Genomic DNA, 22,184 nt, shown 5'->3' with positions numbered 1-22,184 from the left:
CCCACGTCCCCTGCATCGGCAGACGGACTCTCAACCACTGCTCCACCAGGGAAGCCCAATAAATAATTTAATAAAATAAAATAAATAAAACAAAAAAATACATGCACATTGGACATATTTCAAACGATGCAAAAAAAATTAAAAAAAAAAAACACTCATGCCAGTCCTTCAGCACCTTTTCTTCTCCCCTGAGGTAATCACAGTAGCAGTTGCTGATCCATTCTTCGAGATTATTCTGTGTACACATAAATGTTTTTGTGTGTGAATTTTTCCTTTTTTCCCCCCCCTTTCTTCAAAGTAACTATTACTCAACTTTTTAATTCAGCTTCTGTGGAAGTCTAAGGAGGGATGACATTTCTGTCCATCATGTCCTGGGTGATTCTGAATAAAAAAGGGACCCCCTGGTCGGGGCTGCTTCCAAAGGAGATTAAAATTCCCAAGAGACAATTCCCAGCTGCTTCGCGGATGGCGGCAGCAGGATGGTGGCTTCCGAGCGTCGCAGGATAAAACAAAGGATGCTTTAAAAGGTCGGAGACAAGGGCTCGCAGCTGTGAATTCACCTTTCTGTCTAACCTACGGGATAACTGGCGAGTTACCACTGACCCGGTACCACACACCGTCCCACTCTAGTCCCTAGCAGTCACCAACGACCCAACCCTGCTCTGGGTGACCGTGTTGGAAGAGGAGGGGGTCGGGGGATGGAGCGGTGGGGGAGTTGGGGTGGGGTAGAGCGGTGGAAAGAACCCACAGCTGCGCAGGCACAAATGCGAATGAGGGCATCGCACTACTCAGGGCGCATGCGCAGTCGTGAGACTACGAGACGCCGCTCTGGGCGCAGGCGTAGAACCTGAGGCGCCGGCGAGGGTGCGTATCTCTAGTTGGAGAGACTACTTTTTCTCCGGATGTTCGCTTTTGTTTCCTCCTTCAGCCTATTTCTCGGACCCTTTTGAGAGATTCCCTTCCTCCTTTGCCCCCTTTTCGGGCCACATCAGGCGGGAGGCTTCCAGAAAGTCGACAAGTCATCTTTAGGTATTGTAAACACCTGTTAACCTTTTCCTAGCTGTGGGCGGGTGCCAGTAAGTCCCATAAGTTGTGAAACAGAAGCAGAAGTTCCCAGGAGCTGTTGTCAGTTTTCAAAAGTATCCCTGGAAATTTTCTTAAAAGAATCGTATCCTTCACGGTCCCGAGTGCATGGCATATATGTTTGCATTTCTGCCGAGCCAGAAAGGCGAATCCTCTGCTGTGCTTCACGCACACCACACTTTACTGTGCAGGAGGGCCTGTATTTTAAGTACCCTAAAGGTTGAAGTATTGAATCTGTTGGAGAAGTGAATTCCCGGTACATCTTATTCATACTCTTATTTACTTTAAACAGTTTGTGTGTTTACAAACGGGTTTCATAATGGTGTCATAGAAACCGCACATTTGGATGCTCTCTATGGGTCAGATTGTTGCACAGCACCTTCCAAACAGTCACTTTCTGACACTCCAGTTGAGGTGTATTATGTAGGAAGCAGGTGATGCTAATTCTGCGAAGAAAACAGTCTGCAAACTAGCAAGTGTGTCTTAATTTTTGTCAGTGTTTCAAGCATAGAAAAGAATTCTTGCTCCTTTAGACATTTACTCATTTGAAAATTGAAATGCAAAGTGCATTATGAAATTCAAAGTACGTTATCCCATGTTTAAAAAATAAAGCCGCACGGAGTTCTTGCTTTGTCAGCACATATACTAAAATTGGAACAATACAGAGAAGAGGAGCATAGTACTAGCAATCCAAATACAACGGCGCATTAAAAAGATTATGTACCATGACCAAGTGGGATTTTTTGTTTTATAAATTTATTTATTTTTGGCTGTGTTGGGTCTTCGTTGCTGCGTGCGGGCTTCTCATTGGAGTGGTTTCTTTTGTTGCGGATCACGGGCCCTAAGTGCATGGGCTTCTGTAGTTGTGGCACACAGGGTCAGTAGTTGTAGCTCACAGGCTCTAGGGCGCAGGCTCAGTAGCTGTGGCACACGGGCTTAGTTGCTCCGCAGCATGTGAGATCTTCCCGGACTAGGGTTCGAACCTGTGTCCCCTGCATTGGCAGGCGGATTCTTAACCACTGCGCCACCAGGGAAGCCCCGACCAAGTGGGATTTATTCCTGGAATATGAGAATGGTTCAACAAGTGAAAAAAAAGTCAGTATAATACACCTCAATAACAGAATGAAGGACAAAAACGACCTGGTCATCTCAATGATGCTAACAAAACATTTGACAAGATTCTACACCTTTTTATGATAAAAACACTCAAACTAGAAATAGAAGGAAACTACCACAACATAATAAAGACCATCTATGGGGACTTCCCTGCTGGCGCAGTGGTTGAGAATCTGCCTCCCAATGCAGGGTACACGGGTTTGAGCCCTGGTCCGGGAAGATCCCACATGCCACGGAACAACTAAGCCCGTGCGCCACAACTACTGAAGCCTGCACGCCTAGAGCCTGTGCTCCTCAACAGGAGAAGCCACCATAATGAGAAGCCCGTGCGCTGCAACGAAGAGTAGACCCCACTCGCCACAACTAGAGAAAGCCTGTGAGCAGCAATGAAGACCCAACACAGCCAAAAATAAATAAATAAATTTATTTTTAAAAAAAGAAAAAAGCGGGCTTCCCTGGTGGCGCAGTGGTTGAGAGTCCGCCTGCCGATGCAGGGGACACGGGTTCGTGCCCCGGTCTGGGAGGATCCCGCGTGCTGCGGAGCGGCTGGGCCCGTGAGCCATGGCTGCTGGGCCTGTGCGTCCGGAGCCTGTGCTCTGCGGCGGGAGAGGCCGCAGCAGTGAGAGGCCCGCGTACCGCAAAAAAAAAAAAAAGAAAACCATCTATGAAAAACCCAAAGCTAATATATTCAGTGGTGAAAGACTAAAAGCTTTTCCAAGGATACCTATTCTTACCAATTCTATTCAACATAGTATTGGAAGTCCTAGACAGAGCAAATAGACAAGAAAAATAAATAAAAGGTGTCCAAATTAGAAAGGAAGAAGTAAAATTATCTCTGTTCTTAGATGACATGATCTTTTATATAGAACCCCCTAAAGGTTATGGGCACCCACACATGCAAACTGGTTATAACTAGTAACCAAATGTAGCAAAATTGCAGGATACAAAATCAGCATGCAAAAATCAGTTGTGTTTTTATACACTAACAATGAACAATCTGAAAAGGACATTAAGAAAACAATTTCATTTACCATAGCATCAAAAAGAATAAAATACTTGGGAGTAGATCTAAATGAGGAAGTGAAAGGTGAAAAGATGCACAACATCGCTAATCACCAGAGAAAAGCAAAAAGAAACAAAAAAAATTGTGTTGGAGAGAATGTGGAAAAATTGGAACCCTTGTGCACTGTTAGTGAGAATGTAAAATGGTGCAGCCAAAACAGTATGGCAGTTACTCAAAAAATTAAATACTGAATTACCATATGATCAAGCAATACTACTGCTGGGTACATATCCAAAAGAATTGAAAGCAGGGTCTCAGAGAGATATTCGTACATCCATGTTCATAGCAGCATTATTCGCTATAGCCAAGAGGTGGAAGCAACCCAAATATTCATTGATGGATGAATGGATAAACAAAACGTGGAATACTATTCAACCTTAGAAAGGAAGGAAATACTGTAACATGGCTGAACGTTGAGGAAATTATGTTATGAAATAAGCCAGTCATGAAATGATACTGACACTTATATGAGGTATCTAAATTAGCCAAACTCATAGAAACAGAAAAAAATTACCAGGGGCTGGGGGTAAGGAAGAAAAGGGAGCTGTTTAGTGGGTATGGAGTTTCATATTTGCAACATGAAGGAGGTCTGGAGATTTGTTTCAAAACAATGTGCATATACTTAACACTACTTACTGTACCCTTAAAAATGGCTATGATGGTAAAATTTATATGTTTTCTTTTTATACAATAAAAGAAGTGTAGATACAAAGAGTTCTCATTACAAGGGAAAAAACTTTTTTTTGTTATCTATATGAAATGATGGATGCTAACTAAACTTATTTTGGTGATCACTTCACAATATATGTAAATCAAGTTATTATGCTGTACACCTTAAACCTATGCAATGATGTATGTCAATTATATCTCAATAAAACTGGGAAAAAACTTTAAAGCCATGAAAATGTAAGCTTCATGAGGGCAAGGTGGTTTTATTTATTTATTTATTTAGGTCTGTTTTATTTTCTTCTATATGCTTAGTGACCAGAAGAGCCTCTGGCACATAATCGGCACTCAATCCATATTTGATGAATGAATGGGTTAGAAAATACAATGACTAATGGATTGCCATTACTTTTTATCTTCTTGTTAAGTGAATTATAACAAGGAGATACTAGGTTTAACTGAAAATATTACTAGTGTGGAAGGAAGATTCAGAGACAAAGACATTTAGAAAGTTTACTTTCAAAGAAGTGCAAGGAAATGGTCAATAAGCAAAGTTGCTCAACGTCATGAGCCTTAGGAAAATGCAAATCAACATCATAATGGGATATCACTTCACACCCACTATGATGGCTGTTAAAAAAAACAACAGTAACTGGTGGGAAGGATGTGGAGAAATTGTAATGCTCACACACTGCTGGTAGGAATGTAAAATGGTTCAGCAACTTTGGAAAACAGTTCGGCAGTTTCTCAAAAGGTTAAAAATGTTGTTGCCATATGACCCATCAATTCCACTCCTAGAGAAATGAAAACATATGTCCACATAAAACTTTTACAAGAATATCCATAGCAGCATTATTCATAATAGCCAGAAAATGGAAACAACCCAAATATCTATCAGCTGATGAATGGATAAATAAAATGTGATATATCTATCCATGGAATATTGCTTGAGAGGAAAAAAGAATGTTGTACTGATGCATGCTGCAACATGGATGAACCTTGAAAACATTGTGCTAAGTGAAAGAAGCCAGTGGAAAAGAGCATATTTTGTGTAATTCCATTTATATCAAATGTCCAAACTAGACAAAAAAGAGACTAGTGGTTGCCTAGAGTTGAGTGTGAGGATGTATGTGGTGGGGATGGGTAGGGGATGGGTGTGGAGATCAACTGCTTACAGATGCAGGGTTTCTTTGGGGGGCAATGAAAATATTCTAAAATTGATTGTGTTGATGGTGGTGCGATTGTGTATATACTAAAAACCATAGAACTATACACTAAATGGGTGCATTGTATGGTATGTGAACTATACCTCCACAACACTGTTTTTCTTTTTTAAAGGTGCAGGGGAGTCAGACTTCAGAAAGACCAACTCAAATATTTGGCATTTAAAGCAATTTCAAGTTTTTAAAAGAAAGGTAAGAAACCTGAGAAATTACCAGTTTCATTCATCTGATCATGGTAGGAAAACAGTAACTTTTTCTCATGTTAACCATATCCACAAAGATTGTGACATTATTTCAGACACTAGCATTCTAAAAGTCAGGGATAGCACCTTTTTTTATTAGGGGGTCCACACTTGTAGGAATTACATACTTTTTAAGTTTTTCCTCAGGACTGAAATTAGATGAGATGACCCCATCATCATTTGTTCATCTTGGGGTACAAAGTGCTTATTTTTCCGGATTCTAGCATTTCATAATGGAAGCAGGGCAAAGCATCGGTGGGGCTTGCACACTGGGAAAAATAAGAAATTTCTAGAAAAACATCTGGGATGTTTCTATAAATAGCAGAATTAGTTTGTATATTATACTAGTGCTGTTTTCTGTTCATGTGTTCTCTAAAATAATTTTGAATTCTGACTATGAAAATTTTAAATGTGTATAAAAGAAACAATAGTATAGTTAATATCCATCATCCATTATCAAGACTTTGCCATATTTCTTCTTTCCTCCTTTTCCTTGTTTTCTTTGTTGAAGTATTTATAAAGCAAATCCTAGGTACATGTCATTTCCTCTCATACCCCTCAGTATGCATCTCTAAAACCTAATTTCTTTCTTTTTTTTTTTTTTTTTTTTTTGGCGGTACGTGGGCCTCTCAGTGTTGTGGTCTCTCCCGTTGCGGAGCACAGGCTCCGGACGTGCAGGCTCAGCGGCCATGGCTCACGGGCCCAGCCACTCCATGGCATGTGGGATCCTCCCGGACTGGGGCACGAACCCGTGTCCCCTGCATCGGCAGGCGGACTCTCAACCACTGCGCCACCAGGGAAGCCCAAACCTAATTTCTTAATTACAATGCTACATTGCATCAAATAATCAGATCTCTTCAACTGTATATAAAATATCTTTTTATAGTTGGTTCATTTGGGTTAGGATCTGAACAAGGTTCAAATATTACTTTTAGTTTTACATCTCTTAAATTTCTCTTAATCTTTTCATGCCATTGACTTAATTGTCGAAACAGTTGTTCTGTGAAATTTCCCACATTCTGGTTGTGGCAGACATTCTTGTGGTGTCATTTAACTTGTTCCTCTAACCCCCAAACATCCATTAAATGGAATTTAGCTCTAGAGCATGTATTTTCAACTGGGGCGTTATTGGAAATTTTACATTGTTACTTTTCTCTCCTGATCTTGTATCTCTCTTCCACGTTTTCCCCCAATTTTATGTTAATGTGATACTTCTTTATCCTTAAAAGTATTTTACTGATTATTTTTCTGTGCAACAAAAATGTGGACTGATGTGGCAGACTGCTAGACATTCCCCCAAACCCATTCTCCCCTTCTTTTCTGGTATTAAAACTCCTGGACGAGGACCACTTTTCATGTGAATTTCTCAACTTGGGGTCCCAGACCATGCAGGTAGAATGCATTTGAACACCAAATCCACGTAAAGGAATGCCTATGGTTACAGATTCTCACGGGAGAGGTTTTTTCTTCCCCGAGGCCAGACCAAGAGAGATTTCTTTCTTTTTTTTTTTTTTATTGCCTGATTGATATAATCTTACCTGTGTAGCTTGTTTTTTTTAAAATATCTTTATTGGTGTATAATTGCTTTACAATGATGTGTTACTTTCTGCTTTATAACAAAATGTATCAGTTATACATATGTGCCCATATGTCTTCCCTCTTGCATCTCCCTCCCTCCCACCCTCCCTATCCCACCCCTCTAGGTGGTCACAAAGCACCGAGCTGATCTCCCTGTGCTATGCGGCTGCTTCCCACTAGCTATCTATTTTACGTTTGGTAGTGTATATATGTCCATGCCACTCTCTCACTTTGTCCGAGCTTACCCTTCACCCTCCCTGTATCCTCAAGTCCATTCTCTAGGAGGTCTGCATCTTTATTCCCATCTTGCCCCTAGGTGCTTCATGACCATTTTTTTTTTAAGATTCCTTATATATGTGTTAGCATCGGTATTTGTTTTTCTCTTTCTGACTTACTTCACTCTGTATGACAGACTCTAGGTCCATCCACCTCACTACAAATAACTCAGTTTCATTCCTTTTTATGGCTGAGTAATATTCCATTGTATATATGTGCCACATCTTCTTTATCCATTCATCTGTTGATGGAAACTTCGGTTGCTTCCATGTCCTGGCTTGTAAATAGAGCTGCAATGGACATTTTGGTACATGACTCTTTTTTTTTTTTTGGTGGTACGCAGGCCACTCACTGTTGTGGCCTCTCCCGTTGTGGAGCACAGGCTCTGGACGCGCAGGCTCAGCAGCTGTGGCTCACGGGCCCAGCCGCTCCGCGGCATGTGGGATCCTCCCAGACCGGGGCATGAACCCGTGTCCTGTACATCAGCAGGTGGACTCTCAACCACTGCGCCACCAGGGAAGCCCCATGACTCTTTTTGAATTATGGTTTTCTCAGGGTATATGCCCAGTAGTGGGATTGCTGGGTCATATGGTAGTTCTATTTTAGTTTTTGTAAGGAACCTCCATACTGTTCTCCATAGTGGCTGTATCAGTTTACATTCCCACCAACAGTGCAAGAGGGTTCCCTTTTCTCCACACTCTCTCCAGCATTTATTGTTTCTAGATTTTTTGATGATGGACATTCTGACCGGTGTGAGATGTTATCTCATTGTAGTTTTGATTTGCATTTCTCTAATGATTAATGATGTTGAGCATTCTTTCATGTGTTTTTTTGGCAATCTGTATATCTTCTTTGGAGAAATGTCTTTTTGGGTCTTCTGCCCATTTTTGGATTGGGTTCTTTGTTTTTTTAATATTGAGCTGCATGAGCTGCTTGTAAATTTTGGAGATTAATCCTTTGTCAGTTGCTTCATTTGCAAATATTTTCTCCCATTCTGAGGGTTGTCTTTTCGTCTTGTTTATGGTTTCCTTTGCTGTGCAAAAGCTTTTAAGTTTCATTAGGTCCCATTTGTTTATTTTTGTTTTTATTTCCATTTCTCTAGGAGGTGGGTCAAAAAGGATCTTGCTGTGATTTATGTCATAGAGTGTTCTGCCTATGTTTTCCTCTAAGAGTTTGATAGTTTCTGGCCTTACATTTAGGTCTTTAATCCATTTTGAGTTTATTTTTGTGTATGGTGTTAGGGAGTGTTCTCATTTCATTCTTTTACATGTAGCTGTCCAGTTTTCCCAGCACCACTTATTGAAGAGGCTATCTTTTCTCCACTGTATATTCTTGCCTCCTTTATCAAAGATAAGGTGACCATATGTGCCTGGGCTTTCTATCCTGTTCCACTGATCTCTTTTCTGTTTCTGTGCTGGTACCATACTGTCTCGATTACTGTAGCTTTGTAGTATAGTCTGAAGTCAGGGAGCCTGATTCCTCCAGCTCCGTTTTTCGTTCTCAAGATTGCTTTGGCTGTTCGGGGTCATTTGTGTTTCCATACAAATTGTGACATTTTTTGTTCTAGTTCTGTGAAAAAGGCCAGTGGTAGTTTGATAGGGATTGCATTGAATCTGTATATTGCTTTGGGTAGTAGAGTCATTTTCACAATGTTGATTCTTCCAATCCAAGAACATGGTATATCTCTCCGTCTATTTGTATCATCTTTAATTTCTTTCATCAGTGTCTTATAATTTTCTACATACAGGTCTTTTGCCTCCATAGGTAGGTTTATTCCTAGGTATTTTATTCTTTTTGTTGCAATGGTAAATGGGAGTGTTCCCTTAATTTCACTTTCAGATTTTTCATCATTAGTGTGTAGGAATGCAAGAGATTTCTGTGCATTAATTTTGTATCCTGCTACTTTACCAAATTCATTGATTAGCTCTAGTAGTTTTCTGTTAGCATCTTTAGGATTCTCTATGTACAGTATCATGTCATCTGCAAACAGTGACAGCTTTACCTCTTCTTTTCCAATTTGGATTCCTTTTATTTCTTTTTCTTCTCTAATTGCTGTGGCTAAAACTTCCAAAACTATGTTGAATAATAGTGGTGAGAGTGGGCAACCTTGTCTTCTTCCTGATCTTAGTGGAAATGGTTTCAGTTTTTCACCATTGAGAACCATGTTAGCTGTGGGTTTGTCATATATGGCCTTTATTGGGTTGAGGAAAGTTCCCTCTATCCCTACTTTCAGGAGGGTTTTTATCACAAATGGCTGTTGAATTTTGTCGAAAGCTTTCTCTGCATCTATTGAGATGATCATATGGTTTTTCTCCTTCAATTTGTTAATATGGTGTATCACGTTGATTGATTTGTGTATATTGAAGAAGCCTTGCATTCCTGGGGTAAACCCCACTTGATCATGGTGTATGATCCTTTTAATGTGCTGTTAGATTCTGTTTGCTTGTATCTTGTTGAGGATTTTTGCATCTATGTTCACCAGTGATATTGGCCTGTAGTTTTCTTTCTTTGTGACATCTTTGTCTGGTTTTGGTATCAGAGTGATGGTGGCCTTGTAGAATGAGTTTGTGAGTGTTCCTCCCTCTGCTATATTTTGGAAGAGTTTGAGAAGGATAGGTGTTAGCTCTTCTCTAAATGTTTGATAGAATTTGCCTGTGAAGCCATCTTGTCCTGGGCTTTTGTTTCTTGGAAGATTTTTAATCACATTTTCAATTTCAGTGCTATTTCTTCCTGGTTCAGTCTCGGAAGGTTGTGCATTTCTAAGAATTTGTCCATTTCTTCTAGGTTGTCCATTTTATTGGCATATAGTGGCTTGTAGTAATCTCTCATGATCCTTTGTATTTCTGCGATGTCAGTTGTTACTTCTCTTTTTTCATTTCTAATTTTATTGATTTGAGTCTTCTCCCTTTTTTTCTTGATGAGTCTGGCTAATGGTTTATCCATTTTGTTTATCTTCTCAAAGAACCACCTTTTAGTTTTATTGATCTTTACTATCGTTTCCTTCATTTCTTTTTCATTTATTTCTGATCTGATCTTTATGATGTCCTTCCTTCTGCTAACTTTGGGGTTTTTTAGTTCTTCTTTCTCTAATTGCTTTAGGTATAAGGTTAGGTTGTTTATTTGAGATTTTTCTTGTTTCTTGAGGTAGGATTGTACTGCTGAAAACTTCCCTCTTAGAACTGTTTTTGCTGCATCCCATAGGTTTTGGGTCGTCGTGTCTTCATTGTCATTTGTTTCTAGGTATTTTTTGATTTCCTCTTTGATTTCTTCAGTGATCTCTTGGTTATTAAGTAGTGTATTGTTTATCCTCCATGTGTTTGTATTTCTTACAGATTTTTTCCTGTAATTGATATCGAGTCTCATGGCGTTGTGGTAGGAAAAGATAGTTGATACGATTTCAATTTTCTTAAATTCACCAAGGGTTGATTTGTGACCCAAGATGTGATCTATCCTGGAGAATGTTCCATGAGCAGTTGAGAAGAATGTGTATTCTGTTGTTTGGGGGTGGAATGTCCTATAAATATCAATTAAGTCCATCTTGTTTAATGTATCTTTCAAAGCTTGTGTTTCCTTATTTATTTTCATTTTGAATGATATGTCCATTGGTGAAAGTGGGGTGTTAAAGTCCCCTACTATGATTGTGTTACTGTCGATTTCCCCTTTTATGACTGTTAGTATTTGCCTTATGTATTGAGGTGCTCCTATGTTGGGTGCATAAATATTTACAATTGTTATATCATCTTCTTGGATTGAGCCCTTGATCACTATGTAGTGTGCTTCTTTGTCTCCTTCATTCAAGCTTAGCACTTGAAGGGTCCTGACTTCATGCAGAGTTTAAATTACAACTTCCTGCCTTACATGGGCCTAAGGCTTCCTCTCCTAGTCTTAAAATCCAGTCCTCTTGGTTACTGAGATAGCACCAGCATAACCATAATCTTTTTTCCTGGTTTTCAGTTCCCTCTTTATTTGTGCTCCTTGGGAGGTACCCTTACCCTCTTGCAAAGTTAGCTCTGAATCTGAAAAAGTGTATGTTAGATTTTATCTAACATATCTAGGTGTTTTGAAGCGCAAAGATTTGCACATTATCTAGTTTGTGATATTGCTGTAGAAATTTCCATACTTTCAGCTCCCTCCAGCCTGATGCTTCCTCTTTCCATTCTTTCCCCCTGTAATTCTTCTTCCGTGGCAGATTAAAATTCCCTGCCGTTCCCAAATTGTTGATCATAGTTCCTTCACCTCTTTGTTTTAACCATAACTTGGCTGTTCTCCCAAAGATACTGCTACCCCTACAGCCAGCTTGTAATTGCTTTTTTTTCACCTAGTCTAGAAATCTAACTTACTGTCCTTTCAGGATTTCTAGTCTCTCAGAGTCATGCAATAACTATCCTTTAAAATATAGGCTATAACACAACATTTTAAATCAACTATACTCCAATAAAAATTTTAAAAATAGGGGGCTTCCCTGGTGGTGCAGTGGTTGAGAGTCCACCTGCCGATGCAGGGGACATGGGTTCATGCCCCGGTCTGGGAAGATCCCACATGCCACGGAGTGGCTAGGCCCGTGAGCCATGGCCGCTGAGCCTGCGCGTCCGGAGCCTGTGCTCCGCAACGGGAGAGGCCACAACAGTGAGAGGCCTGCGTACTGCAAGAAAAAAAAAATTTTTTTAAATAAATAAAATATAGGCTATATTACTTTATACCCTTTCTGTACACTCTCCTTTATTTACTTAGGGCCTTGACATGTGGGAAATTTCAGTATTTCTGTGGATAACCCAGCCAACACGTATAACGGCCTCCTGCCTATCTCAAACTTGAGGAGCTATATATAAATCTTACCCTATTATGGCCACCCACTCCCACAGACACACCTTGTTCTTTTTTTTAATAATATATTTATTTATTTATTTATTTTTGGCTGCATTGTGTCTTCGTTGCTGTGCGCAGGCTTTCTCCAGTTATGGCGAGTGGGGGCTACTCTTCATTGCAGTGCATGGTCTTCTCATTGCAGTGGCTTCTCTTGTTGCAAAGCACAGGCTCTAGGCACATGGGCTTCAGTAGTTGTGGCTCACGGGCTCTAGAGTGCAAGCTCAGTAGTTGTGGCGCATGGGCTTAGCTGCTCCGCGGCGTGTGGGATCTTCCCGGACCAGGGCTCGAACCCATGTCCCCTGCACTGGCAGGCGGATTCTTAACCACTGTGCCACCAGGGAAGTCCCTACTCCTTGTTCTTTATCATGATCTTGAACTAGACTATTTTAGGACTCTTAAATCCTGATGTATAATTAACTCACTACAATCTTCTTCCCCTCCAACTCAATCACACTTTACACCTAGACATTATTCAACCCTCTGATCTCTCCACACTTTCCTCCTAAGTCCATCAACTCCCCTGTATTGTTACTCTTCTCTTTCTTTCCAACATATACCCCATGGTGCAATACATACCCACATTCTTGGCAGCCTCTTGAACTTAGCTTCCTTATCTTTGTGTAGCATCTACTGTGGAAAGTCTCTACCTGAGATTAATCTAACCCTGAACACTCTCCATTTCTATACCTAAAAAAAGAAAGAAAGAAAGAAAAAAGGTAAATTGGTGCTATTGGTGCTTGGTGTCCAGCCTCACTGAAAATCCTTTTACAAATACTGGACCAGTGCCACCATAGAAGCCTTGAGTTGAAGATGGCAGAGCACATAATGGAAGGAGCCCAAGTACCTGCATTACCGCTTAGAGAAGAGCCATTTACTGAACATGTTGGGCTTTATCTGTGCAAGAAAGAAACTTCAATTGTGTTTGAGCCATCAAACATTTGGGGATTTGTTATAGCAGCTTCCATTGCCTTAACTAATGCAATGAGATACCATTTCGAAATTTTAATTTTCATCAGTAATAAGAGAAAATTTTTTTCAGGAGCAGTAATGTAAAATTTAATCCCTCTGTTTTAAAATATATCATCAATGATACAATTAAAAATAGCACATGCTTTGGAGACATTTCTCCAAAAAAGATACTCAGTGACCAATAAGCTCATGAAAAGGTGTTTGACGTTGTTGATCATTAAGGAAATGCAAATCAAATCCACAATGAGATATCACTGCAAACCCACTAAGATGGCTATGATAAACAGACAAATGATAAAATAACAAGTGTTGGCAAGGCTATGGAGAATTAGGAACTCTCATATGCAGCTTGTGGGACTGTAAAATGGTACAGCTGCTGTGGAAAACAGTTTGTTGATTCCTCAAAAAGATAAACAGAATTGTTAGCAATTCTACTTCTACATTTATATCCAAAATAATTGAAAATAGGAGTCCAAACAAAAACTTGTTCATGAATATTCTTGGCAGCACTATTTACAATAGCCATAAGGTGGAAACAACCCAAATGTCCATTAATGGATGAACAGAGAAACAAATTATGATGTGTACACAAAATGGGATATTATTTAGCCATAAAAATGGATGAAGTATTGATACTGCTACAACTTGGGTGAACCTTGAAAATATTATACTAAGTGAAAAAAGCCAGACACAAAAGGTCACATATTGTGTGATTCCTTCTGTATGGAATATCCAGAATAGGCAAATCCATAGAGATAGAAAGCAGATTGTCAGGGGCTGGCGATAGGAGGCTAGCGAGTGATTACTTAATGGATATGGGGTCTTCTTCTAGAGCGATGAAAAAGTTTTGAAACTAAAGAGAGGTGGTTGTACAACATCATGAATACACTAAATTCCACTGAAGTATACAGTTTAAAATGGTTAATTGTATGTTATGTGAATTTCACCTCAGAAAAGAGAAAACTACCATGAAACTAAAAAGGAAAAAAAAAAAGTTAAGCCCCCTGTATTCCTCGTGACCAGAGATGACCACTGTTACCATTTTGTTGTGCTGAATTTCCTTCCAGACTTTTTTTTAATGTGTACTAAACACACTGATTTGTAAAACATGTTATTTTATTTAATAGACCATCCATCTTCAAGATTTAAAACGTAGCACACAATGGTGATGGAAATTGTCTGTATCTTGACTGTATCAGTGTTAATATCCTGGTGATGATATTGTATTATATGTCTGCAAAATGTTATCTTTGGGGGTGGGAGCACTAAAATCAGTTTCATTAAAAAATATAAAATATGAAACATTTTGGAAAATAACATTTTTCCGTATTTTAAAATTTAATTTTTTGAATAGGTGATATAGTCACAAGGTTCAGAAAATTTTAAGTAAACAGAGTCATAATAAATTTCGTCCTTATTTATCGTCTCTGCAATCCACCCTGCCTTATCCCCTATGGGGTCACTGTTTTTAGTGTCCCGTGTATCCTTCCATACTTTCTCTAGGCGTATACAAGTAAATTGGAATACAGATTTATATTCCCCATTAGTACAAAAGATAGCATAAAATCACAGTTTTGTACTTTTCTTTTTTCTTTCACAATGTATGTATATTGGGGAATTAGGGAGCTTTCCATATATGAACGCAGAGAAGTACCTCTCTCTGTCTCTGTCTTTCCACCTCCCTCTCTCTCTCTCTCTCCTGCTACATAGTATTCCAACGTATGGTTATACCATAATTTTTGCCCCCAAATGTTGCCTATCACTAAGGCATTGGTTAATCAACTAATTAATTGCTTAATAAATAAATTATGGTATAGTTTGAAGGACCCTGGGAGAGAAGCCCGGGGGCAGAACACCTTCCCCCCGGAAGCAGTGGCAGGAGACCTGGGGGCTGCCAGCAGAGGCTTGCCTAGAGGGTGAATAGGAGAGCCCATCAGGTAGAGAAACGCATGAGCCATCCTCCAAAAATAGTGAAGGTGACCCCACTGCTGGCAGGAACACATTGCTTCTAGAAGCAGTGAGAGTGACACTGAGGTTCTCTCCCAGCCCACACTTCTCGCTCAGGCTCGTGACTCAGCCCCCCTACTGCTCCCTTCCAATATTTCTGCATCAAAGCCTTCTCTTTAAGAATCAGAGGTTCCCACTGACTAAATCCTCCCTTTCTGAGGCCACCTTATCCACGCTTCAGTAGCCATAAGTTGATGACTCCCAAATGTACATCTCTAGTCCAGACTTCTCTTCTGAACTTCAGAGTTGCACATCCAGCTGCCTTCTTGCATCTCCACTTGGAGGTCTCAAAAGCACCACCAATTCTTCATTTCCAAGATATGACTCACGTTACATCTTCCCACATCTGGCCTTCTTCCAGTGTTCCTTCTCAGAGAATGGCATCTCCATCCAACTGCACAAGCTATAAACCTAAGACATCTTCAGTACCTCCTTTTCCTGCATTTCCCCATATCCAGTCTGCCCAAATATCCTCTGGATGTGGCCCCTTCCATCTCCACCCTCATTCTAATACAAGTAACCACAGGTTACCACAATCTCTTAACTGGTACGTTGCAGCCAAAGTGTTTCTTTTTTCTTTTTTTTTTTTTAACTTGAAATCTCATGTTGTCACTTGCTTAAACCCTTTAGTAACTTTCCATTGCTTTTAAAATTGAACAGAATTCCTAGCATGGCTTTAAGGTCCTACATGGTCAGACCCTGCCTACTTTCCTCCATTCTTACCTTGCATCACACACCTGCCGGCTCTTGGGGCTTTCCTACTGCAAGGTCATGCTCCCTCCTGCCATAGGCCTTTTGCTCACACTTTTCCTTCTGTCTGTATCATTAACTTCTATTCAGTCTTTAAAGCACAACTCATAGAAGTCTTCTGCTGACCCTCTGCTTTGGTCAGCTTCCTTTTCTTCATTGCTCTGATCTCCTTTTGTTATATATTCCTTTGAGTGTTTCCAACATTTGATCAACATCTGTCTCCTCCACTAGGCTGTAAGCAACCTGAGTCTAGGGACTGCCTGTTTTTGCTTATCATTGTCACACAGAAATTAAATTTTGAATAAATGAATGACTGCTCGTGGCATAGCAATGCATGGTGCCTCTTTACAACCCTTACCATCTCCTTGGAGACACAGCCCTATCTCTTGCTTCCTGGGGATGCTGCAGAGGAAGAAGCATCCACCAGCCAGGAGCTTGTGCTTTGGAGTCAGGGAGATCTGGGCCTGTTTTGGCGCTGCCATTTACCAGCTGTGGATTCTTGATCAAGTCCCTTTATCTCTCTGAACTTAAGTTTCCCAGTCTCTAAAAGAGGGTTACCACTTACATCATAAGGTTGTTGTTGTTGTTTTAGTCACACCCAGTACATTTAATATATATTTTTTAAAGAATCATCTTGGGGACTTCCCTGGTGGTCCAGTGGTTAAGACTCTGTGCTCCCAATGCCGAGGCCCGGGTTCAATCCCTGGTCAGGGAACTAAGATCCCACATACCACAACTAAGCCCGCGCGCCACAACCAGAGAAGCCCACGCACCGCAACGAAGAGCCCACACGCTGCCACAACAAAGACCCATTGCAGCCAAAATAAATAAATAAATAAATTTATTTATTTTTTAAAAAAGTCATTGTGGGGACAATTAGAAACTTGGAAAACGGACAATATATTAGATGATTCTTTTTTTTTTTTTTTTTTTGGCCACACCGCATGCATGCCGGATCTTACTTCCTTGACCAGGGATCGGACCTGTGCCCCCTGCGTTGGAAGCATGGAGTCTTAACCACTGGACCACCAGGGAAGTCTCTACAATGACATTTTTTAGTGTTTCTTTTTTGAATATAGGATCCAATCAAAGTTCACCCATTGCATTTAGATGTCATACCTCTTTAGTCTCCTTTAATTTAAAGCACTTCACCTTACTTTTTAAATCTTTTGTCTGTCATGATATTGACACTTTTGAAGAGTCCACGCCCATTGTCTGGTAGAATGTCCTCTGTTCAGCATTTGCTGCCTCCTGTTTAGATTCAGGTGAGACATTTTTGGTGCGAGGACCACATCAACGAGGATGTGTACTTCCCCATACACTCCACCTGGGGCGTACAGTACCATTTTGTCCCAGGATTGGTGATGCTAAATTCAATCACTTGGTTAAGGTGGTGTTACCTAACAGAGCTGTGATGGGGGATTAAATGAAGGAATGTACCTAAGGGGTCTGGTCCATAAACCTTAGTTCTTCCCCATTCCCCTTCAGCCTTCATTTTGTGGCAGAGGCACAACATTCTTTTTTTTTTTTTTTTTAAGATATTTTGATGTGGACCATTTTTAAAGTCTTTATTAAATTTGTTACAGTAATGCTTCTAGGGGCTTCCCTGGTGGCTCAGTGATTAAGAATCCACCTGCCAATGCAGTGGACATGGGTTCGAGCCCTGGTCCAGGAAGATCCCACATGCCGCGGAGCAGCTAAGCCCATGCACCGCAACTACTGAGCCTGTGCTCTAGAGCCCACGAGCCACAACTACTGAGCCCATGAGCCACAACTACTGGAGCCTGTGTGCCTAGAGCCCGTGGTCTGCAGCAAGAGAAGCCACCACAGTGAGAAGCCCACGTACCGCAATGAAGAGTAACCCCTGCTCGCTGCAATTAGAGAAAGCCCTCGTGCAGCAATGAAGACCCAACACAGCCAAATAAATAAATAAATAAATTCTTAAAAAAAATAATGCTTCTGTTTTAGGTTTTAGTTTCTTGGCCCTGAGGCATGTGGGATCTTAGCTCCCCGACCAGGGATAAAACCCACACCCCCTGCATTGGAAGGTGAAGTCTTTTTTTTTTTTTTTTTTTTTAATTTTTATTTTTTTCGTTCGTTTTTTTTTTTTTTTTAACCCCACATTTGTTTATTTATTTATTTTTGGCTGTGTTGGGTCTTCGTTTCTGTGCGAGGGCTTTCTCTAGTTGTGGCAAGCAGGGGCCACTCTTCATCGCAGTGCGCGGGCCTCTCACTATCACGGCCTCTCGTTGCGCAGCACAGACTCCAGACGCGCAGGCTCCGTAGTAGCGGCTCATGGGCCTAGTTGCTCTGCGGCATGTGGGATCCTCCCAGACTAGGGCTCGAACCCGTGTCCCCTGCATTAGCAGGCAGATTCTCAACCACTGCGCCATCAGGGAAGCCCGGAAGGTGAAGTCTTAACCACTGGACCGCCAGGGAAGTCCCAAGATATGCAACATTCTTGACTACACTTTCTCACCACAAGTGCCTCTTGGTGGGACTGGTAGTTATCACTAATTTGAGACTACTTTTTAAAAAATTAATTAATTAATTTTTACTTATTTGGTTGCGCTGGGTCTTAGTTACAGCACGTGGGCTCCTTAGTTGTGGTATGCAAACTCTTAGTTGCGGCATGCATGTGGGACCTAGTTCCCTGACCAGGAATCAAACCTGAGCCCCCTGCATTGGGAGTGTAGAGTCTTACCCACTGGGCCACCAGGGAAGTCCCAAACTTGAGACTACTTTTTAAAAAAATATTTTGTTATGAAACTTTCAGGGGACCTCCCCAGTGGTCCATTGGTTAAGACTCCCAATGCAGAGGGCAAGGGTTCAATCCCTGGTCGGGGAACTAAGAGCCCTCGTGCCGCATGGTGTGACTGAAAAAAAAAAAAAAGCAGTGTGAATAAAATACAATTTAAAAAATTTTTTATTATGAAACTTTCAAATATACACAAAAGTAGAGAGAGTAGTTTAATGAATCTCAATCTCAATGTATTCATCACCCAGTTCAAAACAATTATCACCATTTTACCAGTAAGCTTTGTAATTAGTTTTGAGTTTTATCCTTTGAGCCTCTTCTTTTCTTTCCCTAATACACAGGTCTTTGAATTCTACAGGAGACATTTGGGAAAACTTTTCACTTATGAATTTTCCTTGTTCCACTGGTCCAGCTTGCAGGTAAGAGCTAATGATAAATGCATGCTGTTGGAGATAGTAGGCACTGGTTCAGCATGTCCAGAAGTGCTGCGGCACTTCTCAGACTGCACACCAGTCACCTGGGGGTCAGGTGAAATTACAAATTCTAACTACATAGCTCTGGAACGGGGTCTGAAATTCTGCATTTCCAAACAGACTTCTAGGTAATGCCAGTGGTACTGGCCTGAGAAAATGCTTTGAGCAGGGAAGTGTTCTTAGAAGGTAAAATCTTGATATTTTGGGTACAGACGATAAGAAACATCTGATAAGAAAGAAAGAAGCTAAGTAATGCCTGAGGTTCCTTCCAGCACTTAAATTCTTTGAGTCTTTGTTCCTAACCTCTAGCAATTGCAGAAGTAACTAAGCACAATGACTCCACTCGTACTTCTAGGAAGAAGCAAGCTTGAATTAAAGACTTGAAACCCCTGCATAAAATTGCAGTAGGTTTGTTCCAGTTCCTCCTATATAATCAACAATCCTAGTGTCCAGTTCGAGGCAATGGAAGCACTGCCAAGGGTCCAGGTTCAATCCCTGGTCAGGGAACTAGGATCCCGCAAGCTGCACGGCGAAAAAAAAGAGACATAATTCATATACGATTCACCCATTTAAAGTGTACAATTCAACGGTTTTTAATATGTTCACAGAATTGTGCAACTATCACCACCATCAAGTTTAGAACATTTTCATCACCCCCAAAAGAAATCCCATAGCCATTAATATTCACTTTCTACCTTCACACGCCGCTCTCACCCCCAGCCCTAGGCAACTACTAATATATTTTCTGTCTGTATGAATATGCCTATTCTGGCCATTTCATGTAAATGGAATAATACAATATATAGTCTTCTGTGACTGACTTTTTTCACTTAGCATAATGTTTGCAAGTTTCATCCATGTTGTAGCATGTGTCAGTACTTCATTCCTCTTTACGCAGAGTAGTATTACACTGTATAAATATGCTACGTGTGTTTATCCAGTCATTCAGTTGATGAACATTTGGGTTGTTTCCACTTTTTGGCTATTATGAATAATGTTGCTATGAACATTCACATACAAGATTTTGTATGCAAGTGTGGGTAAATGGTTGTATTTCTCTTGGGCACATATCTAGGAGTGAGATTGCTATTTCATATGGTGACTCTATGTTTAACCTTTTGAGGAACTGCCGAACATTTATTATCTTTTTATTTCAGCAATCTTAGTGGGTATCTCATTGTGTCTTTTTATGTACTGTTTTTTTTACAGTTCTATTAAGATATAATTGACATACAGCACTGTATAGTTTTTATTTATTTAAATTGAAGTATAGTTGATTTACAACGTTGTGTTAGTTTCACGTGTACAGCAAAGTGATTCAGTTACACATATATACATTTAAATTAGGTTATTTATCTTTTTATTGTTGAAGTGTAACAGTTCTTCATATATTCCAGATACAAGTTTCTTATCAGATATATGATTTGCACATATTTTCTCCCATTCTGCAGGTTGTCTTTTCACTTTCTTGATGGTATCCTTTGAAACACAAAAGTTTTTAATTTTAATTAAGTTCGACATCTCTTTTTTCTTTAGTTGCATGTGCTTTTAATGTCATACCCTAGAAACCACTGCCTAACCAAGAGTCATGAAGACTTACTTCTATGTTTTCTTCTCAGAGTTTTATAGTCTTAGCTCTTACATAAGAGGCTTATGATAATAGATCATAGTTAATTTTTGTATATGGTGTGAGGTAGAGGTCCAACTTCATTCTTTTACATATGGATATCAAATTGTCCTAGCACCATTTGTTGAAAAAACTATTCTTTCCTGGTGGCACAGTGGTTAAGGATCCACCTGCCAGTGCAGGGAACGTGGGTTCGAGCTCTGGTCCAGGAAGATCCCACATGCCGCAGAGCAACTAAGCCCATGCGCCACAACTACTGAGCCTGTGCTCTAGAGCCTGCAAGCCACAACTACTGAAGCCCGCCTAGAGCCCGTGCCCTGCAACAAGAGAAGCCACCGCAGTGAGAAGCACATGCACCGCAACAAAAAGTAGCCCCTGCTTGCCGCAACTAGAGGAAGCCCACACACAGCGTTGAAGACCCAACACAGCCAAAAATAAATAAACAAAAATAAGTAAATTTATTAAAAAACAAAAAGAAAAACACTATTGTTTCTTCATTGAGTCGTCTTGGCACCCTTTCAAAGATCATTTGACCATTTATGCGTGGATTGATTGATCTATTCCATTGATCTATTTGTCTGCCTTCATACTACTACTACATTGTCTTTTTTTAAAAATAAATTTATTTATTTATTTTTCTGCTGCATTGGGTCTTTGACGCTGTGCACGGGCTTTCTCTAATTGCGGTGAGCAGGGGCTACTCTTTGTTGCGGTGCATGTGTTTCTTACTGCGGTGGCTTCTCTTTGTTGCAGAGCACAGGCTCTAGGCACACGGGCTGCAGTAGTTGTGGCTCATGGGCTCTAGAGCACAGGCTCAGTAGTTGTGGTGCACGGGCTTATTTGCTCCGTGGCACGTGGGATCTTCCTGGACCAGGGCTTGAACCCGTGTCCCCTGCATTGGCAGGCGGATTCTTAACCACTGCGCCACCAGGGAAGTCCCCACATTGTCTTAATTTCTGTAGCTCTGTAGTAAATTTTGAAATCAGAACTTTGTTTTTTCCCACAGTATTTTAGTATCAGCTTGTCAGTTTCTGCAAAAAAAGCCACCTGGGATTTTGATAGGGATTACATTGAATCTGTAATCAGCTTTTAACAGTATTAAGTCTTCTTATCTATGAACATAGGATATTTTTCCATTTATTTAGATCTTTTTATTTCTTTCAACAGTTTTTTATACTTTTCAATATACAGGTTTTACACTTCTTTTGTTAAATTTATTACTAAGTACTTTATTTTTGATGCTATTGTAAATTAAATTGTTTTTTGAATTTCATTTTTAGATTGTTTGCTAGTATGTAGAAGTAGAACTGGTGTTTGTTTATTCATCTTGTATCTTGCAACCTTGCTAAGCTCCTTTATTAGTTCTAATATTTTTTTAGTGGATTCCTTAGGATTTTCTATATATTAGATAATGTTATCTGTAAATAAAGATCATTTTACTTCTTCCTTTTCGATCTATATGCCATTTCTTTCTTGCTCAATTGCCC

The 22,184-nt window shown here is 40.2% G+C and overlaps 1 protein-coding gene across 1 annotated transcript in view; it reads left to right on the top strand.

Annotated features, from left to right (window-relative positions):
• Positions 1 to 865: 865 nt before the first annotated feature.
• ZNF19 (zinc finger protein 19) overlaps positions 866 to 22,184 on the top strand; it is a 134,627-nt gene continuing 113,308 nt past the window's right edge. The window contains exons 1-3 of the mRNA XM_081216162.1: positions 866 to 1,029; positions 5,267 to 5,343; positions 18,939 to 19,016. The gene's annotated coding sequence lies outside the window, so the exon portion shown is untranslated. The remainder of the gene's footprint in view (positions 1,030 to 5,266; positions 5,344 to 18,938; positions 19,017 to 22,184) is intronic.

Source organism: Mesoplodon bidens (assembly GCF_964165515.1).
Source record: "Mesoplodon bidens genome assembly, chromosome: 18".
Lineage (NCBI taxonomy): Eukaryota > Metazoa > Chordata > Mammalia > Artiodactyla > Ziphiidae > Mesoplodon > Mesoplodon bidens.
The sequence above is the reverse complement of the archived record's forward strand: the minus strand, read 5'-3'. Positions and strand labels throughout refer to the sequence as shown.